The following is a 15,618-nucleotide window of genomic DNA, read 5'->3' as shown; positions in this document are numbered from 1 at the left end:
TGGCATGTTGGCCTTCATTGCGAGAGGATTTGAGTTTAGGAGCAAGGAGGTCCTACTGCAGTTGTACAGGGCCCTAGTGAGAGTATTGTGTGCAGTTTTCGTCTCTTAATTTGAGGAAGGACATTCTTGCTATTGAGGGAGTGCATCGTAGGTTCACAAGGTTAATTACCGGGATGGCGGGACTGTCATATGATGAAAGAATGGAACGACTGGGCTTGTATTCACTGGAATTTAGAAGGATGAGGGGAGATCTTATAGAAACATATAAAATTATTGAGGGATTGGACACGCTAGAGGCAGAAAACATGTTCCCCATGTTGGGGGAGTCCAGAACCAGGGGGCACAGTTTAAGAATAAGGGGTTGGCCATTTAGAACTGAGATGAGGAAAAGCTTTTTCACCCAGAGAGTTGTGATTTTGTGGAATTCTCTGCCTCAGAAGGCAGCAGAGGCTGATTCACTGGATGTATTCAAAAGAGATTTAGGTAGAGCTCTCAGGGCTAGTGGAATCAAGGGATATGGGGAGAAGGCAGGGATGGGGTACTGCTTGTGGATGACCAGCCATGATCACATTGAATGGCAGTGCTGGCTCGAAGGGCTGATTGGCCTACTCCTGCACCTATTGTCTATGTTTCCATGTTTCCTCTCTGCCTGAGCCCTTGGCATGATGCCATTCCCAGTCTATATTGGGGAAGCTAAAATCCCCCACTGTTACAACCTTATGTCTTGCAGCTCCCTGCAACCTTCTGGCATCTATGTGTTTCTAATTCCCGTTGACTATTTGGGGCCCTATAGTACATGCCCAACAAGGTGGTCATCCCCGGTATATAACTCCACCCATATATCCTCACTGGACGAACCATCAGTATTGTCATCTCGGACTAATGCCGAGACATTCCCCTTAATCAATAGAGAGCAGCACGGTGGTGCAGCAGTAGAGTTGCCCGAGACCTGGGTTCGATCCCGACTACGGGTGCTGTCTGTACGGAGTTTGTACGTTCTCCCCGTGACCTGTGGATGAAGAAGCAGAATTAGCGTTCCGAGTTGATGGCTTTTCATCTGAACTAGCCAGGTCTGCTTCTCAGATGGTCAGATGTCGTTCCTCGATTGATCGATTTCACACTTTAACTCAAAGCACAGCACAAAGACCATACGCTTCGTAACTGAATGATTAGACAATAGAATCACACCTGAAGTCATTTACAAAATGCATGTGCAGTGAGATTATGCAGCTTCCCAAATCCAGTACAATGTGCCTCATTTCTTTGCAGCAAAATGTGATCTGGCAGGCAGTTACTAGTCCAGTTGTCATTCTACTTACTGGTCTCAGTTTAGTCCTGCATTGGTGTTGGGCTGCACTATGATGGTTTTGCAAGGTAAGGAGTTCACTGCAGTTTGAACATTTGGCACGCTGATTCAACAACTCACACATTTATTTTGAAGTTTAGTTTAGAGATACAGAACAGAAACAGGCCCTTCGGCCCACCGGGTCCGTACCGACCAGCGATCCCCGCACATTAACACTGTCCGACATACATTTGCACCAAGACAATTAACCTACAAACCTGCACGTCTTTAGAGTGTGGGAGGAAACCGAAGATCTCGGAGAAAACCCACGCAGGTCACGGGGAGAACGTGCAAACTCCGTACAGACAGCACCCGTAGTCGGGTCTCTGGCGCTGTGAGGCAGTACTTCTCTGCTACGCCACCGTGCCACCCTACAAGTAAGTTATAATTCATCTTAGAGTTTAGCCAAACCCACTCATTTATTTTCAATACAAAGGGCATCTATCGCTAAAATGCAGCATGTACAGGCAGGTCACCATGTTGTTCTGTCAGGTATTCTGACTGTTCCTAGGTCCAACCTGTTAATCCGTACATGATCTGCACTATCACTGTAATTAGGAACAGCAGTGCCTATTAGTCACCAACATTGTTAGCCACACCACAAGCTAACAACAAGCACGTTGTTCTGTGCACAGCTATGAACAATTGCTGATTAATAAAGGTCACAGCAAAACAGCACACTGTTCCACTGTGACAGTAAGTATGAGAAACACTTCAGTTTGCTAGATTAAACCATCATTGTGCCAGGCAGGCAGTTTAAATCCAAATTCAAGGAAATCCTTCCTCATTTGTTCCCATCTCTGTCCTAAAGTATTTGAAATCTATTGCTGCAAAACATAACACATCCCAACATAATTATTGTAATCATGTGGTTTTGTAGTAGATCTGGTTGTTTTGGTGCCACAGCCCCCACACAGACCACACAGCCACAGCCCCCAGCCCACCACAGCCCCCACCCCACCACAGCCCCAGCCCACCACAGTCCCCACCCCACCACACCACAGCCCCCACACAGCCCACACAGCCCACACACCCACAGCCCACACAGCCCACACACCCACAGCCCCCACCCCACCACAGCCCCCAGCCCACACACACCTCACAGCACACAGCCCTCACCCCCCACCACACACACCCCACACCTGCAGCCTGCAGCCCCCAGCCCACACACCCCACAGCCCACACCCAAACCCACACCCACAGCCCCTACACCCACACCCACACACCCACACCCCCACACCCACACCCACACCCACACCCACACCCCCACACCCACACCCACACCCACACCCCCACACCCACAGCCCCTACACCCACACCCACAGCCCCCACACCCACACCCCCACACCCACAGCCCCCACACCCACACCCAAACCCACACCCCCACACCCACAGCCCCTACACCCACACCCACACACCCACACCCCCACACCCACACCCACACCCACACCCCCACACCCACACCCACACCCCCACACCCACACCCCCACACCCACAGCCCCTACACCCACACCCACAGCCCCCACACCCACACCCCCACACCCACAGCCCCCACATCCACACCCAAACCCACACCCACAGCCCCCACACCCACAGCCCCTACACCCACACCCACAGCCCCCACCCCCACACCCACACCCCCACACCCACACCCAGCCCCCACACCCACAGCCCCTACACACACACCCACAGCCCCTACACCCACACCCCCACACCCACACCCCCACACCCACACCCAGCCCCCACACCCACAGCCCCTACACCCACACCCACAGCCCCTACACCTACATCCACACACCCACACCCACACACCCACACCCACACCCACACCCACTCCCACACCCCCACACCCACACCCAGCCCCCACACCCACAGCCCCTACACCCACACCCACAGTCCCTACACCCACACCCCCACACCCACACCCCCACACCCACACCCCCACACCCACACCCAGCCCCCACACCCACAGCCCCTACACCCACACCCACAGCCCCTACACCCACACCCACACCCACACCCACAGCCCCCACACCCACAGCCCCTACACCCACACCCACAGCCCCCACACCCACACCCCCACACCCACACCCACACCCCCACACCCCCACACCCACACCCAGCCCCCACACCCACAGCCCCTACACCCACACCCACAGCCCCTACACCCACACCCACAGCCCCTACACCCACACCCACAGCCCCTACACCCACACCCACAGCCCCTACACCCACACCCACAGCCCCTACACCCACACCCACAGCCCCTACACCTACACCCACACACCCACACCCACACCCACACCCACAGCCCCCACACCCACACCCCCACACCCACACACCCACACCCACAGCCCCACACCCACACACCCACACCCACACCCCCACACCCACACCCACACCCACACCCCCACACCCACAGCCCCTACACCCACACCCACAGCCCCCACACCCACACCCCCACACCCACAGCCCCCACACCCACACCCAAACCCACACCCCCACACCCACAGCCCCTACACCCACACCCACACACCCACACCCCCACACCCCCACACCCACACCCACACCCACACCCCCACATCCACACCCACACCCCCACACCCACACCCCCACACCCACAGCCCCTACACCCACACCCACAGCCCCCACACCCACACCCCCACACCCACAGCCCCCACATCCACACCCAAACCCACACCCACAGCCCCCACACCCACAGCCCCTACACCCACACCCACAGCCCCCACCCCCACACCCACACCCCCACACCCACACCCAGCCCCCACACCCACAGCCCCTACACACACACCCACAGCCCCTACACCCACACCCCCACACCCACACCCCCACACCCACACCCAGCCCCCACACCCACAGCCCCTACACCCACACCCACAGCCCCTACACCTACATCCACACACCCACACCCACACACCCACACCCACACCCACACCCACACCCACTCCCACACCCCCACACCCATACCCAGCCCCCACACCCACAGCCCCTACACCCACACCCACAGTCCCTACACCCACACCCCCACACCCACACCCCCACACCCACACCCCCACACCCACACCCAGCCCCCACACCCACAGCCCCTACACCCACACCCACAGCCCCTACACCCACACCCACACCCACACCCACAGCCCCCACACCCACAGCCCCTACACCCACACCCACAGCCCCCACACCCACACCCCCACACCCACACCCACACCCCCACACCCGCACACCCACACCCAGCCCCCACACCCACAGCCCCTACACCCACACCCACAGCCCCTACACCCACACCCACAGCCCCTACACCCACACCCACAGCCCCTACACCCACACCCACAGCCCCTACACCCACACCCACAGCCCCTACACCCACACCCACAGCCCCTACACCTACACCCACACACCCACACCCACACCCACACCCACAGCCCCCACACCCACACCCACACACCCACACCCACAGCCCCACACCCACACCCACAGCCCCCACACCCACAACCACAGCCTCCACATGTACCAATTGTGACATGTGTGGGCAAGATGAAGCTCAATCCTTGTAAAGTATATGTTTGTTGCATTAGCAAATACCACAGCATATCTGTGTACTTCTTTAAGAACAGTATGTGCTATATGTTAGGACTGAGATGAGGAAAAACTTTTTCAGCCAGAGAGTTGTGAATCTGTGGAATTCTCTGCCACAGAAGGCAGTGGAGGCCAATTCACAGGATGTATTCAAGAGAGAGCTAGATTTAGCTCTTCGGGCTAATGGAATCAAGGGATATGTGGAAAAAGCAGGAACGGGGTACTGATTGTGGATGATCAGCCATGATCATATTGATCATGTTTATGTTACTTTCTCTAGAAAAAAGAAAAAAAAAGTCCAGATCTGGAGATCTGGAGAAAAAAGTCCAGATAGAATAAAGGGGAGGCCATTTAAAACTGGGGTGAGAAAAAAACCTTTTTCATCCAGAGAGTTGTGAATTTGTGGAATTCTCTGCCACAGAGGGCAGTGGAGGCCAAATCACTGGATGGATTTAAGAGAGAGTTAGATAGAGCTCTAGGGGCTAGCGGAATCAAGGGATATGGGGAGAAGGCAGGCACGGGTTACTGATTATGGACGATCAGCCATGATCACAATGAATGGCAGTGCTGGCTCGAAGGGCCAAATGGCCTCCTCCTGCACCTATTTTCTATGTTTCGATGATCAGCCGACTCCTGCAGCTATTTTCTATGTCTCTATGTTATGCATTTTGCCACATTGTGACCATGACATAAAACTGCTCTCTGGGGCAGATGGGTTTGTGGCCTCTGATGTTTTCCACTGGGAACAGTGCACACTGTTCTCACGGAGAATGGCACAGGTCTACATTGCTCTTCCCCCAGGGTTGTGGAGGCTAGATTGTTGTGGGTATTTAAAGAGAAATTAAAACAATCATTTTCTGGAAGATGAGGGCAATGTGGAACAAGCATAGAAAAGGGGATGAGGCCTTGGTGATATTGCAGCTTAGTTTAGAGATACAGTGTGGAAACAGGCCCTTCGGCCCACTGAGTGCGAGCTGACCAGTGATTCCCCCCCTACACCAGTTCTATCCTGCACCTGAGGGACAGTTTACATTAGCTAGTTAACCTACAAACCTTTGGGATGTGGGGGGGAACCAGAACACCCAGAGAAAACCCACGCAGGTCACAGGGAGAAAGTACAAGCTCCGTACAGTCAGCACCCGTGGGCAGGGTTGAACCCGGATCTCTGACGCTGTAAGGCAGCAACTCTACCCCTGCGCCACCATGCCAGATGTGACTGTTTACAATGGCTGGGGAGGATTAAGAGGGACGGGTGGTTATTCCAGATCCTTTTGTTAATGTAATTTGATTTTTAAAACAGGACATTTCTATACTAGAGCAGCGCGGTGGCGCAGCGGTAGAGTTGTTGCCTTACAGTGCCTGGGTTTTCTCCAGGGACTCTGGTTTCCTCCCACACTCCAAAGACATACAAGTTTGTAGGTTAATTGGCTTTGGCAAAATTGTAAATTGTCCCTAGTGTGTAGGATAGTGCGAGTGTACAGGTATCGTTGGTTAGTGCAGATTCAGTGGGCCAAAGGAACTGTTTCAACGCTGTATCTCTAAAGTCCAAAGTTGAAAGATGACTTTCCAGGCCTAGTATACCTGCTGCAGCTACCAGACCTGTGGATGTTAACCAGTCCAGAGGACTTTTATATTATTTCCGCTTCATATTCTCGAGTTTGGTTTAGTTTAGAGATACAGCGCGGAAACAGGCCCTTCGGCCCACCGGGTCCGCGCCGACCAGCGATCCCCGCACACTAACACTGTCCTACACACACTAGGGACCATTTTTACATTTACCAAGCCAATTAACCTGTACGTCTTTGGAGTGTGGGAGGAAACCGAAGATCTCGGAGAAAACCCATGTGGTCATGGGGAGAAGGTACAAACTCCGTACAGACGGCGCCCGTAGTCAGGATCGAACACGGGTCTCCAGCGCTGCAAGGCAGCAACTCTACCGCTGCGCCACCGTGACCGCCCTACTGAGGCACCCATAAGTTGAAAAGCGCTTTTTTTCCTCTCTGGTTTCAGTTTCTCCCACAGGAGTAGGTTTTTTTTCCCCTATAAATTTTCAAAAAAGGTTTCGAGTTCCATTTGCATGTCATGATTTATGGGTTCTTTCAATGTGCCGGGAATGAAACTTTACTCGGTATCAAATTCTGAAAGATCTTTAAGAAGATCCACTGGTGCAGCCATTTACGGGCCTTAAACAGGTTTGTTTTGGCAGAACTATTACTTTCTCCTTGGTCTAATTCTGTACTTGTGTTTCAGCCAAAGATGGGCAAGAAATCAAGCTGCATTCACCAGCGCTGAACAAACTTGTGACCATTCAGCACGAGGAAGAAAATAAATAAGATTAAAGTTCAGAGACCAAAGAAGAAGCAAATAAAGTAATTTCCATGCAGATATTATATTAGTATCAAGTAAAACATATTGACTTATGTGACCGCAAGATATTGTAACAACCTGCCTAAGATCTCGGACGTTTTACCTTATGTGGAGCTTGGGGTTTGTAGACTATCTCTATGTTTTTCATGAAAATAACCAAATATACATTGTTGAATTATTGAGATGTTTTATTTTATTCAAAGGACAAAGAACAACTTTGTTGTACATCAGCCAGCATTCAAATCTATTGTAAGCATGAATCTTCCCCCAAAATTATTTCACATATGTATCATTAAATATGTGTAGAGATTCATCACACAAGGTCAAAGCAGTAAGCAAAGTAGATCTAAGCTATGCTAAATTCAGTACTGGCAAAGAACTGAATTCAAATGTTGGTTATTGTCGTAATCTTGTTCAAAAGAAATCACATTTTAGACTGAAGGCAGTGAATTTCGTAATTCCTGTAAGTTTATCAACTTCATACTCTGCTGTCTTACTCTTGAAGCTAGATTGAAAATATCGACTGGTCCACAGCAGCAAAGGTCATTAGATGGGGAAGATGGTGGAACTCAGATTAGCAACAAAGTTTACAAGGTTGACAGCTAAAAACCTCCGGTTCTAGTTTAGTTTAGTTCACAGATACAGCGCGAAAACAGGCCCTTCAGTCCATCGAGTCCGCGCCGACCGGCGATCCCCGCACACTAACGTTATCCTACGCACACTAGGGGCAACCTACAAACCTGTATGTCTTTGGAGTGTGGGAGGAAACCAAAGATCTCGGAGAAAACGCACTTGGTCAGGATTGAACCCGGGTCTCTGGCGCAGGAAGGCAGCAACTCTACCGCTGAAAGAAAAGCACTGCACAAAATAAAAGTTCTGGAAAGAGATTATTAAATTGTAGACTGTGGATTATTCTCGTTGAAAATGTGGACCCCAGATTGTTCTGCAGGGTCTGTAATTGCCATTGTGCACTTGACCTTTTCAAATAAAACCTTACATAAAATCACCACAAATTGGGCATTGAACCCAGAACATTGTTAATCCTAAAGACTCTGCTAATTGGCTTCAGCAGGTGACTAATTGGGAAAAGTGGCTCCACAGTTTGTCCACTGAGGCAATCATGTGTTTTAAATGAGAAGAAAAATAGATTCATCAGATCAAAATGAAATGTGAATGTTTTTCTTTATTTTTTAAACCAAAATACCACATACATGTCCACCTGCTACTTGGAGAACACACTTTACGTTTCATGACACCTCCAGCAGCACATTGGTGAGCACAAGATTGTTATAATAAAGCAGTACAATTAAAATCAATTAGAAACTGAGGTTACATTTGGAACCAATAGTTCACCTGGTTATCTATGCCATTAACATCAGTGGACAGAAGAAAGCCTAAGAAAATGTACAAGATGATGGAAAATTCAATATGGTAAAATTAATTGTGTACTTAGAATGAATGCAAAGTTCCATGATGTAAATCAATTGACCTGCTTTGCCTATGCAGCTTCTAGAGTAAACTGAAATAGTTTCATTCAGAGTTGGTGACATAGCAGTGGCCGTTATTGTCACGTGTACCGAGGTACAGTGAAAAGCTTTTGTTACGTGCTAACCAGTCAGAGGAAATACAATAAATGAATGCAATCGAGCCATTCACAGTGTATAGATACGTGATAAGGGAATAACGTTTAGTGCAAGGTAAAGCCAACAGAGTCCAGTCAAGGATAGTCCAAGGGTCACCAAAGAGATAGATAATAGTTCAGGACTGTTCTCAGGTTGTGGTGTGGTAGGATGGTTCAGTTGCCTGATAGCAGCTGGGAAGAAACTGTCCCTGAATCTGGAGGTGTGCGTTTTCACACTTCTGTACCTATTTTCCTGATGGGAGAGGGGAGAAGAGGGAGTGGCCAGGGTGCGACTCGTCACTAACATGTAACAAACAATTGCATCCTGTTGCATAGCTACAGAAAGGACTGGTCACAATTGCAATGAGAACCTTTTGTGTTCAAGTTATTCAACGTTAAACTGAGCCCTGGAATCTAGAGCGGATAAATATAGCAACATGTTGGTAACGCTTTAAATAGTACCACAATAGCCACATTATGCACAACTATTTATCCACTTACACTTTACACCGTTTATCAAAAGTTATTTCCTGTGATTTACAATGAAACAGTTATTAGAACAAAAATAATCTGACACTACAATTTTCGTTTCATTTTCTCTGTTTAAATATTTCTAAGCATACAGCTGAGCAAATAATCTATCATCTAAATGAATATACTCTGATAAAATGCAGCAAACATTAACTTTTCCTTACTTAAATCTTGTCGTGATCTCTTCAACATTTAATAACTAAAAAACACATAAACATCACTGGACCGTCTTCCATCATACAAAACTGTTGCATGTGACAAAAATATTGAGTGAGAAAAATGGGGCAGCACGGTGGTGCAGCGGTAGAGTTGCTGCCTTACTGCGCCAGAGACCTGGGTTCAATCCTGACTACAGGTGCTGTCTGTACGGAGTTTGTACGTTCTCCCCATGACCTGCGTGGGTTTTCTCCGAGATCTTCGGTTTCCTCCCACACTCCAAAGAAGTACTGGTTTGTAGGTTATTTGGCTTGGTATAAATGTAAAATTGTCCCTAGTGTATGTAGGGTAGAGTTAATGTGTGGGGATCACTGGTCGGTGCGGACTCGGTGGGCCGAAGGGCCTGTTTCCGCGCTGTATCTCTAAACTAAAAAAACAAAATGTTCAAACAAGAGACAAATATCTAAACATCTTGACATCTAAAATCTGTCCGAGTATATGAGAATCACAGTCTAAGAATAAAGGGGAGGCCATTTAAAACTGCGGTGAGAAGAAACTATTTCACCCAGAGTTGTGAATTTGTGGAATTCTCTGCAGTGGAGACCAATTCACTGGATGAATTTAAAAGAGGGTTAGATAGAGCTCTAGGGGCTAGTGGAAACAAGGGATATGGGGAGAAGGCAGGCACAGGTTACTGATTGTGGATGATCAGCCATGATCACAATGAATGGCGGTGCTGGCTCGAGGGGCCAAATGGCCTCTTCCTGCACCTATTGTCTATGTTTCTATATGTTTAGAACATACATCCAGTAACATTTAACAAGCAGTAAAATAACCTAATGATGGAACAGTAGTTAACTGTTTATGTTTGCAGCAATTAACAAACACATCATATTCACAACCAGTCAGCAGAAAGAGAAACTCAGCAAAACTGACAGAGCATCCAAATAAAAAAAGTATATCCTCAAATTAGAACGTTGAAAATTAAAAGATGAATTTTAGTTGAAAAAAGGCCCCATAGCAGAAGCGCCCACATCGCGGGGCTGGAAACTGGAAGTGTCCTGAGGTAATTCTGCTACCACCATCGTCTATTGTAACAAGTGATGGCTCCCACTGACTGTCGCCAGAAGCTTGCGTCCTTTTCAGGACGAACGATATCAGTGATGTGACATTTGGAACATTCCAGTTTAAATTCCATTTGGAATATTTTGGAGGGCCAAGAAGCAAGAAGAACCAAGAATTGATGATGGACACAAAAGAAGAAGAAGTTGAAAAAATATTTAACATTGCAATATCTTATCTGTCTATTAATTATGCTCCAATTTCCAAAGGGACAATCGTACCAGCTTCAAAGCCGTCTTGTTGAGTCTCATTGTCTGTAACTCGTTTTCACCTAGCACACAGCTAACAATGACCTGTTTTCTTTATCATCGTTACTTTTTTGCATGTCTTTCATTCATTTGTTCCATTTCTCGCTATATCACCGTTTATATCTCCCATTTCCCTCTCCCCCGACTCTCTGTCTGAAGAAGGGTCTCGACCCAAATTGTCACCCATTCCTTCTCTCCAGAGATGCTGTCTGTCCCACTGAGTTACTCCAGCATTTTGTGTCTATTTTCGATTTAAACCAGCATCTGCAGTTCCTCCCTATGCAATCTTGCTAGCCTGATCATCTGGCTATCCATTACTCTGGACTTGCTGGTTCAGCCCTTGCAAAATGAATGAATGAATGAATGAATGAATGAATGAATGAATGAATGAATGGATAAGTTTATTGGCCAAGTATGCATATGCAAGGACTGTGCCTTGGTGCTCCACTCACAAATGACAACACAAACATACAGTTAACAATTAAGAATAAAGCATAAACACATCAAAACAACAAGGATACAACATCACGGTGATCTCGCTTCCTGGCCCTTGCAGTGTACAGTTCGTCAATGGGGGGAAGGTTGCAGCCAACAACCTTCGCAGCTGTGTGAACGATCCGTTGCAGCCTCCGGCTTGGTGGCTGAGCCAAACCAGACCATGATGGAGAAGGTGAGGACGGACTCAATGATAGCAGTATAGAATTGGACCATCATTGCCTGTGGCAGATTGTGTTTCCTCAGTTGCCGCAGGAAGTACATCCTCTGTTGGGCCTTTTTGACTGTGGAGTCGATGGTGGCCCCCCATTTAAGGTCCCTGGAGATGATGGTTCCAAGGAACTTAAATGACTCCACAGATGTGACTGTGGTGTTGTTGATGGTAAGTGGGGGGAGGGGAGAGGGAATTCTTCGAAAGGCTTCGAAATTAGTCATGATTTCTATAATTAATGAATGAAGGATTTGCCTTTTGGTGCTCTTGACACAAATAAGAAGCCGTGTGTATTACGATGCCAAAAGGGAAGAAATTGGCTGACCACAAGGCTATGATCTGTGCCCTAAACAACAGCTGATTACATGTTGGTCTGTCATTAGTAAAGTGAAGTTAATTTTAGAATAATTTAGTTTAGTTTAGAGATACAGTGCAGAAACAGGCCCTTCGGCCCACCGAGTCCGCACTAACCAGCGATCCCCTTACGCTAACACTATTCTACACACAAGGGACAATTTTACAACGGAGATGAGGAAAAACTTTTTCACTCAGAGAGTTGTGAAGCTGTGGAACTCTCTGCCTCAGGAAGGCAGTGGAGGCCAATTCACTGGATGCTTTCAAGAGAGAGTTAGATAGAGCTCTTAATGATAGCGGAGTCAAGGGATATGGGGAGAAGGCAGGAAGGGGTACTGATTGTGGATGATCAGCCATGATCACAGTGAATGGCGGTGCTGGCTCGAAGGGCCGAATAGCCTACTCCTGCACCTATTGTCTATTGTCTGTTGTCTATTTACCAAGCCAATTAATCTACAAACCTGTAAGTCTTTGGAGCGCGGGAGGAAACCAAAGATCTCGGAGAAAACCCACGCAGTCAAGGGGAGAACGTATAAAGTCCGTACAGACGGCACCCGTAGTCGGGATTGAACCCGGGTCTCTGGCGCTATAAGGCAGTAGCTCTACCGCTGCGCCGCCCGGGCGACCGCCATTGGTGGAGCAGCAGCACGTGGCCGCTGGCTGAGTGAGGTCACGTGGGGCGCGAGGCGGTGACGTCACCCTTTGTCCCGTATTTGGGAGTGAGGAAGTTGGCAACCCCTAGGTGTGCAGCACATCCCAATCACTGAGATGAGGCCCAAGCTTTCTTATGGCTCATGTTTAGACTTCCCAGAGAATCATGCGCTTCACTAATGAAGGATAGGCCCAGGTGCTATTCCCAGACCGACTCCATTTGTTTCTTTGTGTTGTTTGTGGTAACGCCACAGTCTGCATCACATCCTGAGCAGTGGGCATTCAGGCTGGGTGTTTCCTCAACGATGCCACATGACGTGGCACGGTGGGGCAATGGGTAGAGTTACTGCCCGGCAATGCCAGGGACCCAGGTTTGTAAGGTCATAAGGTCACATGGAATAGGTGTAGAATTAGGCCATTTGACCCATCAAGTCTACCCTGCCATTCAATCATGGCTGATCCATCTCTCCCTCCTAACCCCATTCTCCTGTCTTCTCCCCATAACCTCTGACACCCGTACTAATCAAGAATCTATTTGTCTCTGCCTTAAATATCTCCACTGACTTTGTCTCCACAGCCTTCTGGGGCAAAAAATCCACAGATTCACCACCCTCTGACTGAAGAAATTTCTCTTCATCTCCTTCCTAAAAGAACATCCTTTAATTCTGAAGCTATGACCTCTAGTCCTAGACTCTCCCACTAGTGGAAACATCCTCTCCACATCCACTCTATCCAAAGCTTTCACTATTCTGTCTGTTTCAATGAGGTCCTCCCTCATTCTTCTAAACTCCAGCGAGTACAGGCCCAGTGCCGACAAACGCTCATCATAGGTTAATCTACTCATTCCCGGGATCATTCTTGTAAACCTCCTCTGGACCCTCTCCAGAGCCAACACATCCTCAGATCTAATGCCCAAAATACCTGAGGGTGGATCAGCCTCACACCTGAGGGTGGATCAGTGGAAACCCATGCATGAAGCCACATCCAGGACATTGCTTGGACACTGGGAACTTTGGATGCTTTATTTGTCCCCTTTATAGCAGGGGTTAATAGAGTGCATACTAGTGTTGCCAACTATCTCACTCCCAAATAAGGGACAAAAGGTGACATCACTGCCCCGCGCCCCACGTGACCTCACCCAGCCAGCGACCTCGTGCTCCCGCACCTCCAATGGCGGCCGCCCTGGCCGGTGGCGGGTTGCTGCGCAATCTCTGTTAGACACCCCCCGGGCCTCCGGACCTACACTATCTGGACCTACACTGTCCGGGCCTACAGTGTCCGGGCCTACAGTGTCCGGGCCTACAGTGTCCCCCAGGCCTAATATGGGACAAGGGCGGTCCCATACGGGACAAACCAATTTAGCCCAAAATACGGGATGCCCCGGCTAATACGAGACAGTTGGCAACCCTAGTGCATACACCTCCCCGGCAATCGCTCATGCCTCGCAAGCAGCTGAACTTCAGAGCAATTGCATCAATCCCATAGCCCACTTCTGTCCTTTTAACATACTTTCACTGACATGCCTATCAACTCCACCTTGATACTCCTGCAAGCACCGCCACCAGGCGGGGCATGGTGGCACAGTAGTAGAGTTATATAAGAAGATGCTGCAGCTGCTGGTACAAATCAAAGGTATTTATTCACAAAGTGCTGGAGTAACTCAGCAGGTCAGGCAGCATCTCAGGAGAGAAGGAATGGGTGATGTTTCGGGTCGAGACCCTTCTTCAGACTGAGGCAGTAGAGTTGCTGCCTTATCCATGTTCGGAGTTTGTACGTTCTCCTCGTGACCGCGTGGATTTTCTCCGAGATCGTCGGTTTCCTCTCACACTCCAAAGAAGTACGGGTTTGTAGGCTAATTGGCTAGGTATAAATGTAATTTGTCCCTAGTGTGTGTAGGATAGTGTAAGTGTGTGGAAATAGCTGGTCGGTGCGGACTCGGTGGGCCGAAGGGCCTGTTTCCGCGCTGTATCTCTAAACGAAACTAAAACTTAACTGAAGAAACTAAATTAACTTCAGCCAATTAACATTTAATCAGCATGGCTTTGATGTCGAAGGAGACTGGAGCATATGCAAACTCCACACAGACAGCAGATCACATTTGAAGCTGGGTTGCTTGTGCAGTCAGGTAGCTGATGTACCAGCTGTGCCACGGTGCCACCTTAGCTGAGTCACCTGCAAGGACCAAGCGCAGGCTCGGCGATCGTTTCGCTGAACACCTCCACTCAGTCCGCCTAAACCGACCTGATCTCCCGGTTGCTAAACACTTTAATTCCCCCTCCCATTCCCACACTGACCTTTCTGTCCAGGGCCTCCTCCACTGTCAGAGTGAGGCCCAGTGCAAATTGGAGGAACAGCACCTCATATTTTACTTGAGCAGTTAACCCCCCAGTGGTATGAACATTGACCTCTAACTTCAAGTAATCCTTGCTTTCCCTCCCTCTCCATCCCTCCCCCTTCCCAGTTCCCCAACCAGTCTTACTGTCTCCAACTACATTTTATCTCTGTTTGCTTTGTTGTTACCTTCTCAATGATCTATTCTACATTTTCCTTGATCTCCATTCCCTTTGTCCCACTTTCACACTCCACTTCCTTGTCTATGTGTCTCCCTCTCCCCTGACATCAGTCTGAAGAAGGGTCTCGACCGGAAACATCACCCATCCCTTCTCTCCAGAGATGCTGCCTGTCCCACTGAGTCACTCCAGCATTTTGTGTCTATCTTCGGTTTAAACCAGCATCTGCAGTTCCTTCCCACACAGGGTATTTTAATGGGTAGGTTCCACCCAGAGAATGACCTGAAGATTTAAGCAAGGATAGTCCCAGTCAGCTGATCTTGCACTGAGACTAAGAGCAACAAGCTGCAAATATATAGAGGTAACGTACATAGAACATAGAACATAGAACAGTACAGCATAAGAAATAG

Source organism: Rhinoraja longicauda, chromosome 6, assembly GCF_053455715.1.
Source record: "Rhinoraja longicauda isolate Sanriku21f chromosome 6, sRhiLon1.1, whole genome shotgun sequence".
Taxonomy (NCBI): domain Eukaryota; kingdom Metazoa; phylum Chordata; class Chondrichthyes; order Rajiformes; family Arhynchobatidae; genus Rhinoraja; species Rhinoraja longicauda.
Note: the sequence above shows the minus strand (reverse complement) of the source record.